The sequence below is a fragment of the Cyanistes caeruleus genome, chromosome 5, assembly GCF_971803275.1.
Source record: "Cyanistes caeruleus chromosome 5, bCyaCae1.hap1.1, whole genome shotgun sequence".
NCBI classification, from domain to species: Eukaryota; Metazoa; Chordata; class Aves; order Passeriformes; family Paridae; genus Cyanistes; species Cyanistes caeruleus.
This window is the reverse complement of record NC_141705.1, coordinates 74,360,698-74,368,604: the sequence shown is the minus strand read 5'-3', so window position 1 is coordinate 74,368,604 and position 7,907 is coordinate 74,360,698.

The following is a 7,907-nucleotide window of genomic DNA, read 5'->3' as shown; positions in this document are numbered from 1 at the left end:
ATTTAAACATCTAAGTATGCTCCAATTATAAAATTAACTTCACTGTACTAGTTATTTGGAGCCTTAAAATACAGTGATGTAAGAGCATGTATCTATAGATCTGTCATTCCTAAAAGGCCAAGTTGCCATCATCCCCAAAAGGAGTGATGGAAACCCAGATAAAACCCTGTATAAAGACACAAAAAAATGTTAAGAAAGTGGTCTTGAAGCAAATTATCTCAATCTTTTTCATGCACTCTCAGTTTCATTGCTCTTAACTGAAATGAGGAGCAAAGGATTAATATGAAGACTGGCTGACCTGATGTCCCACAATTACATCACATCCAGTCAGAATTTTGTGCTCATTACTGAAGTGGCAAAGGCTGCAAATCTCACAGATCTATTATTGGAGTAGGTAATGCTGGGGGAGGGTGTCCAGGTTATACCATACATGGACACCTCTTCTAGATATTCAAGAAGTAGAAACTCTTAAATAGGTCAATTGCTTAGAAAATAATCTGCATCTCCTCTACTACACACATACCTCTGAAGCATTCATTTAAATAGTAGCTGGATTTGCCTGTCAGTATGGAAATTGGCTTTCTGATGGCACATCTACAGCTCCTGGAGCCAGTGACCTTTGTGCCTGCCTGCAACTTGTAATTTTCACCTGAAATGGACAGCTAAAAATTCTCTTATTCATGGTTGACACATCTAAACCAGTTGTGAAAGCCTTTTGCAAAGGCATAAAACCTTAGAATCATGGAGTGGTTTGGGTTGGAAGGGACCTTAAAGATTCCCTGGGCATGCCATGGGTAGGGACACCCTTCACTAGATCAGGTGTCTCAGGGCTCCATCCAGCCTGGCCTTGAACACTTCCAGGGATGGGGCATCCACAGCTTCTCTGGACCACCTGTGCCAGTGCCTTAGCACCCTCACAGTGAAGAATTTCTTCCTAATACCTGCTTTAATCCCGTCCTCTTTCTCAGTTAAGCATTCTTACCTAAACTATTGTGAAGAATATTCCAAAATCAAAGGCCTGGATGGAATTCTCTCCAAACAAGATGAAAATTCAGATCAGAAATCAAATCTAGTAATTCAGGACCAGCCTTAAATGTTTCTAATTAGGGACACATTTTTGTGTCCCTTATGAAATGTTCAGGTTATTAAAAATCCTGTTAATAAATCACTCCAAAGTGCATGAGACTTTAACGTGATGACTGAATGGTCTCACTCTGTCTCTTAATTTGGCTGGGCTAGAAGATTCAGCATTTTGGGAGGCAGGAAACTGTTCAAAACTGGAAAGCAGGTAGGATCATGAATACAAAATCACAGTTTCAATGATAGAGGCCAGCAGGCTGGAGCAGCTAGAAAAGGAGTTCCTGTATCATTTGGACCATTTCTGCTTAGCTTATTATAAAAACCAAAAAACCCAAGTTTGCCTAATTCTTTATAGAACTTGTTATGCTGTGGTAGTTTAGAGTCAAACAAAAAAGAATTAGGCAACTTGATGAAGCATGTCCAGTTTTTTTTTTTTATGCTGGAAGCTGTGAAATTAATTGGGTTTTGAAATATTTTCTGTATTTTCAGATTTTATTTGTGAGAAGTGAATATTCCTAAAGAGGCTTTTACATCTTTGGTTTTGCTTTCCCTCAAAAACCAGTTATTTAATGATAATATTTTTATGTGACATTTTACATTCTGTTTGAAAAGCTATCTTTTATTTAACAGTGTTCTGGCAATATTTTTAAGATAATTTACCTAAAGTCTTTGTCACTTACTCTGTTAGAATATCATGCAGGCTTCATGAATAAGGACACTAAGAAGATCTTTGAAAGTTCAAAAATTCACTTTCTGCAATAGCAGCTGTAATAGAGCTGCACTTGGGGGATGTTTTTTCTCCAATGTCTTGTGTTTATGCAGCTTTTATAACCTTAAGAAAAAAACCCAAAATAATCCACAGAGGTAAGATTATTTTCCTTCTCATAAACGTAGTGCATATGACCAACTATTTTGATTTACTGAAATCACTGAAAATGTTTTCAGTTTCTTCCTGTTGCAGATGAAAGCTGGGCAGCAGGAAAAGCCTTCCTCCTGTTTTCATCATGTAGACTCCAGGGCTTCCTGGAAGATGCCAGACTGAAATGGGTTTGGATGTGAAAAGTGATATTTGGTTATTATCCAGATGTAGCCAGCCATTATCTAAATTGTTCTTTTTTGGGGAGTAGAATGAAGGCTGGAATCTTAGTAATTTCCTTTCCAAGCCCACTGAAATGGACTAAGTTTTGGACTAAACACTGTTCTGAGCAGATTGGAGCCCCAGATAAAAGGAATTAAAAAGAGAGGTTGTTCTGGCTGTTCATCTCTGTAATGAGTGTATTTGAAATTTGGAAGTCTGCTACTCCAGATTGCCTGCTTTTTTCCCAGGCACAGTTATTCTTAAGTCCCCTTTTAACTTGCTCTCCTCAGCAGGATTTCTTCTGGTTGCTAATTGCCAGCAGTGAATAATCTACAGAGGTAAATAAATGAGGAAGAAAAGGTTTCCCAGCTGAAGTGGCTAAAAGAATTCTAGACACTGAGGGTGGCTGAAAAGAAAGGCAAAAAAAGGCTTTTGGCATTTTGTTTCTTTATCCTTTTGTTACAATAAGGAAAACATATTTTTCTGCTAATTCTGTTGACAGTGATCCTGCACCTTGAGAAATATTTCTGCAGTCTTGTAATCCCTACTCCACCAATAGACAAGAGATCAATAGGTGAATAATAGCTGAAAATAATTGTTTGAAATGGGTGGAAACACTAATAGCAACTACAGCTTCTAGATTCATGTTAAAAACTATGTTTTATCATTTTTTTCCCACCTCTGATTCATAGTCTAACTTGAGTGGAATGGCATGACCTCCCAGTTGTTGTGGATCAGCAAAGACATGTTTTACAGCTTCACTTTCCCTTTTGACTATGCTAAATAACAGATGCCTATAATATAGATTGATAGACCTTAAAAAGTAATTGTACATAGGAGATCATCTCCTGGGAGAATTTCTAACAGTTACTGCATCTATCTGGTTTTGTCCAAATCCTAGGCAATACCAATATATCTATTAACTGAAGTCACAGGCCAAATTGTTCTAAATGAAAACTGCATTTGGCTGCACTGGCCTGGCAGACTAACTCTAGGCCACAGCATTAAAAAAATAGAAAAATTTTACAGAGTTTCATGGAGGTAAACTGATGATACTGGCAGCTTTTAGAGAATTGTCTAGGTCATCACATTTTCTGTATTTCCAATGTGTTGTTACACATGTATATGGATCAATATTTCTCTTGAAACAATAATATAAGCTGCACTTACTGAGGAGAATTGGAGCAACATTGGTTTAAACCAGGCTCCTTGTTTAAAATTGTAAGATAGGAGTCCTGGATGAAGCCTCAGAAGAACATGGAATAAAGGAAATATGTACTATTCTACTGTATGCGATACTCAAGAAAGCATTGCCAATTATTGAGTCACATTTCATTGTATTTTTAAATTAAATTCAAGAAGGAACTTCAGGAATGACTTGAAGTTCAAAATATCTGCTTATCAGCAGGAAAGTAAAGAAACATGAAGAACACTCTTCTAGTACCTACTAAAAGTTTTTGTTAATTTTTCAATTAGCTTGTGAACTCACAAGTTGAATCCAGTTTCAGATGAAAAATAGGATATGTTTATTTATTACTGTAGCAACTGTTGGGGATATTTCACTTGAGGCCTTCAAATGAGCCCTTAGGGGCCTGTCTCAGCTAAGCCAGACATAGTAGATTGTTTGCAAGGTTCACAGGAAGCCAGTTTCTGACATTTAGAACTTCCTGTGTTTTTCTCAGCAAAGTTGTGAAGGTTTTCCCATATATTGTCCCTATTCCAGACTTCAGAGCTTTCCCATGGTTTTGTAACACAGGATTATCACTTCCTTTTCTGAAAGTTTACAAATCCAAAGACTTTATCAGACCTCCAGCAATGCCAAGCTTATGTACTGATGTGCTTAAAGCTCATGACACTCAAATCCTGCAGAAACTCAGACTATCTCAAATAAGAGGGGATGCTGGTAATTTCTTCAAGATTTTGGTATAAGAATGCAAAATCTAATTGAAAATGCAGTATATGTTCCATAATCCAAATGTTCTAGACTGTTTTAATGCAAAATAAGTTTTAATTCTTTTTTATACAGGTTGCCAAAGTGAAGACAAAGAATAACAGCGGTAAGAGGTGAGATGCATTTCTATATGCTCAAAAGTGAACTAGAAGGAACACCTAAGTAAAGAAATTATTTATAGAAAGCAGAATTTGAAGAGAAATGGCAAGAGATATCAAAACTGATTGAAACATGCAGTCTTGACAGTCCTGAAATTCATAGTCTGACTGCCTGTGTGCCTGACAGAATTTGTGCATGATGCTTTATTTTCTTCAGTTGCTACCTTTGGCTATCAGTGAAGGCTGATGAGAATTTGTTACCTCTGCTCCCTCCCCTCGTCTTGCACAATGTGTACTATTAACCACTCTAATGCAATTGAAATGATAGAACTAATTCAGCTCATGGAAATTCCGTTCTCTTCATTTAGGGAAAAAAGGCACTTTAAAATGGATTTGAAAAAGATTAAATTAGACAAGTGTCCTATGTAAAGATGGCTTTTGATTATGATGCTGAATAATGATTACTTTCTCATCAATTTAAAACAAACCAACAAACAAAATCAGTCAGAGAAGCACTGGGTGGGAATGATATACGAGCTCTAGTCTCCTGTCAGGGTATGTGAATACAATGTCTTTGCACTGAAATCTTTGAAGTTACACTATTATAAAAATGTATAATAAAAAAAGAATGGAATCCAGGTCGTCTTTTCATTATAGCCATAGATTAATCATAGTTCTGTGACAGTTGCCGCACAATGTCAATGTAACTGAAACATATTATATAAGAAGGTTTGCAAATAAAAAACTACTGATAATATAAATATTATTATGATGTATTATGTTTTTATCTCTTATATTATTCTGATTGTACAAAAAGGCAAAATGATTTGTACAACAGTTAACTGACCTATTTAAAGTATCTTCAGACACACATCTGAAACCAGATCTCTCATCATCTTTACCCTGATGTCTGCATAAAGACCAATAAAATTACTTTCTTTTCTACAAAAAGAAAAATAAATAGGCTTTGCACAATGACATCCTACATAGCTCCATATAAAGACTTTGTCAGATGTAACACTGTAGGGATTCTCCCTTATTCAAGACCCATTAAAATCCAAATCATCCCAGAGATTTACATGAAAGTAAGATACATGCCTTGTTCTTGTTGTCCTGAAAACTTCAGAGTAAACCTATCTTAAATAAATTTAGAAATTACTCATATTCTAAGTTTTAATTTACAAAAAATGCTTTTAGAGAGATACAGAAATTTAAGCAAAGAATGTATTAGGAAGTATTCATTTGAATTTCATTACCATACATTTCAAACTGGTATTTTCAAAGAATATCAGTTATCTATTCATAACCACTTCTTAGGGTGCAAAAGTACATTCTTATTATAAAAGCAAATTTGGGAGCTACATGTTAAAATTTCAAAAGAGATTTTTCTACTGATTTGGTGCAAACAGAAGAGAAACACTTCAATATTTGAAAAATAATCAGAAATCCTTTCCAGTTTCAAGACTGAGATATGTAATCAATTTTATGTTTCTTTAATTATGTTTCATAGCATAACCTTCTGCTGACAGACTACTCAAGGCTTATGTCAATCAGAATAATAGGTTGCACATGTTATTGATTTAACTATCACTTTGAGGAACTGATCTTATGGTTTTATAAGACTTTTTAACAGTTCCTTTTTGGACAAGCTAATTCTACAGATCTAGAGAAATATCGATCATGTTCTCCTGAGATGTGCAATCGTTTTACCTTCCTTTTAGCCATCAATGATAATCAATTAAAATAATGGACTATGCAAGCAGACATTCAGACACATTGTGTTGGGCACATGAAATGTAGAAAGGTATGAGTTAAGAAAGACCATGTATATCAGACAGTTTTACAGAGCCATTTTATCTAACAAGTGATCCATCAAAGCTTGTCTGTAGAATTTTTGACTACAAATCATATGGATTTTGGTTCCTCAATTCAGTTTTGATACATGCCCAGGATTTAAGGAACTCTATCAAGTTCTTTATGGTACGAACTTCATCAGATCTCCCATAAAATAACATTCTTTTAAATTTGGTGTAAACTGTCCTAGTTAATGTTTAAAAGTCCTTTCTTTTATGTTCAAATAATAATTCACTGCTCAATAAATTAGAAATAGTGAGACTTTGCTTTCAGTGCATTTTCTCTGTCCTCTCTGCTTTTAACCTTTGCCAGCTGTGGGCTCCTAAATGGCATTTCAATTTCTGCATTATGGATTTGTGATCCTTACCTCTGGGTTGACATGCACACTACATCATCTGCTATGTGCCCACAGCATCTTTCTGCCATGACCAGGTATTTGGTAATATCTAAGGGTTAGTACTTGGTGAGTAAATTTTGCTGCACCAGGGTGGACAGGAGGCTGCTGAGCTAAGTGAGCTGAAGCTGTCGCTTATGCTGAAAGCAAATACTGCAGTCCTGGGCTGCTCAGAGCACTGAACCCCAGGAAATTATCCATACTGCTGCCAGCTCAGTTATGCAAATGGTCAGACTAAGACGTGTACTTACATGCTAAAAGATGCAAACGTAGCTGGCTCTGTTGGGACCCAAAAGGACAAAGAATCCAAAGGAATGACATCGTGCTTTTGAAAACTCTGCTTCTGTGAATTTAGCAGTGTTTCTTCCAGAAGGTGCAGCTTACCTGAATTTTCTTTCTCAATTGAAACTTCCAGGGGGTTTTGATAGGTGAGGTAAAGGTGAATGTTTTTCTTTTCATCTCCATGTTCCTGATTATTAATTTTCTTCCTATTTTCTTTATGGTCTATTTTTTTTCTTCTTTTTTCCTCCTTGTAAAGTGGAATAATAATGGAATTTCTGCCTCCTAACTTTGTAGTACAAATTGGTGAATAATCAGATATTTTTCAATGTTACCTTTAGAGAACCAAGGAACTACCTTCAAAAATCTTCCGCTACAGGTAAGTATTTTGATTTGTCTTCCCCATAAATCATTCTTTTTTAGAATATAAAATTAAAGACTTTTCCTGACATTTATCTACTTTTACCTAGGAAAAAAAACAAACAACAAAACTGAAAGGCACTTCTTTTATGTTTGCTGTACTAAAACTTCACATGTCTAAGTTATATGCATACAAGTTTTACCTTAGTTTAAAATAAAAATAATAAAAATAAGATAAAGAAAAAACAAAGCTAACCAGGGAAGTGCTCTGGAACTGAATTTCCTTCTTTTCACCAGGCTAAGAAGCTGATAAAATATCACATAGATGATATCTGCCTCATCTATTGAATGTAAAGCTCTTTAAAATCAGAATTATCTCTTGTGATCATCTGTAGCCTTGGTTTGAGCCATACCTTCCATTAAATTCACAAAGACCTGAATCTATTTTACTTTTGGAACTCAACAGGAACCATATGGAAATGTTTGAGTTGCCTTCTGACTTGGTCTTAAAAAACATTTTCACTAAGTCAGTCACACCACAATTATTGAAAAAACTATTGATGTTAAAAAACCTCTGAACTTTACCTTGCACTTTTTTGCCTTTATACCTACTTCTGCTCCTGTTTTACAGCAGTAGTGGTACTACAGGAAGGAGGTTGGCAAAAGTCATAGGATCAGAACTTTCCTTGCTTTTCTATCTTGCTAGCTTCAGCAGAATAACCTCAAATGGGTTGGAAATAGATGCATACTGCTCACAGACATGCTTACTATGCTTCCATCTTGTAACTCACTCTGTTGTATTTCTGCATAACA